Source organism: Kryptolebias marmoratus, linkage group LG5, assembly GCF_001649575.2.
Source record: "Kryptolebias marmoratus isolate JLee-2015 linkage group LG5, ASM164957v2, whole genome shotgun sequence".
NCBI lineage: Eukaryota > Metazoa > Chordata > Actinopteri > Cyprinodontiformes > Rivulidae > Kryptolebias > Kryptolebias marmoratus.
This window is the reverse complement of record NC_051434.1, coordinates 825,089-826,518: the sequence shown is the minus strand read 5'-3', so window position 1 is coordinate 826,518 and position 1,430 is coordinate 825,089.

Here is a 1,430-nt window from a genome sequence, read left to right as displayed (position 1 = left end):
TGCTTCAGCTGCTGAATGATGCTGAATGATGCTGAAAGCTGAATCTGAGTGTTAAAGTTAAAACAAGCAGAACATGAGCTAAAGGCTGCAAGTAGCTAAATGCTAATTAGAAGCTAAAAGTAGCATATGAAGGTAAAAACAGAGCAGCAGCTGAAGCAGCTTGAAACAGAACAATGTTTTATAGGAACTGAAGAGATCTCCGTGTGTTTCTATAGTAAAGTTAATTATTCTGAAAAGTTACTAAAACCAGAAGTCAGAGCAGCCATCAGCTGAATGAGCCAAAGCTTTTAATATATATGAACAGCTGAAATAACATAAAGTCTGCAGGAGTAGCTTCCCTGTAAGAAGGGTGGTGTGATGCTGAGTCAGCAGCTGAGGATCCTCCAGGGTCTGAAGGTGGATTTAAAAAGCCGCTCTGTGGACATGAAGGAGCTTATCGGTCTCTGCAGCAGAAATAGAAACAAGCTGCGCTGCTTTGGTCATCTTGAGAACCGTGTGATCCTCACGATGAGGAGTTGAGTCATCGGTCATCAGAGGAACCAAATACCTCATCTTTAGAGGGTTTCCTTAGGATAAATATTCAAATGTGTCCTGACAGCCAGAAAATAAGAAATAAGATTTACTGTCAGGGGAAGAGGAGGAGAAAACAAAGACTGAAACTTCAGGCAGGCACAAGATAATAAATTAGGTTTATTTACTGAAGCAGGAAGTCCAAAACAAGAATAACAAAACTAAAATAAGTTCTGTTTTCTCATCCGTCACTTTGAGCCGTCAGCACCGTTTCACTCAGAGACAAGCTGGAAGGAACCAATAAGAACGAGAGCAGAACTCGTCTCATCATTTCACACAGTTTTATCTGACACACAAACTGAGAAAGGATCGTCTGATGAGTCCCGGCTGAGGCTCACACATCTGAATCTGAGCTTCTGAAAGTTAGCTGGACTAATGAGGACACCCCGCTCTGAGGACAGTGGGACATCTGGCCGGGACTGAAGGACGGGGCAGGAGGAAAATGGAACGGACGAAAATAGAGCCATCGCCCCTCCTCACTCAGATAAATCTTGTTACGTCACACTGAGAGGCCTCACTGCTTCTTATTCCTTATTCTCGTCATTTATGTGTTCATTTGTTTCTGTCTGTGCAGAGCTGCAGAGCAGCGGAGCTGTAGAGCAGCAGAGCTGCTGAGCTGCAGCTCATTCATACGTTCACGTGTTTCTGTCTGTCCGGAGCCGCGGAGCTGTAGAGCAGCTGAGCTGCGGAGCTGTAGAGCAGCTGAGCTGTAGAGCTGCTGAGCTGCAGAGCTGTAGAGCAGCTGAGCTGTAGAGCAGCTGAGCTGCGGAGCTGTAGAGCAGCTGAGCTGTAGAGCTGCTGAGCTGCAGAGCTGCTGAGCTGTAGAGCAGCTGAGCTGTAGAGCAGCTGAGCTGCAGAGC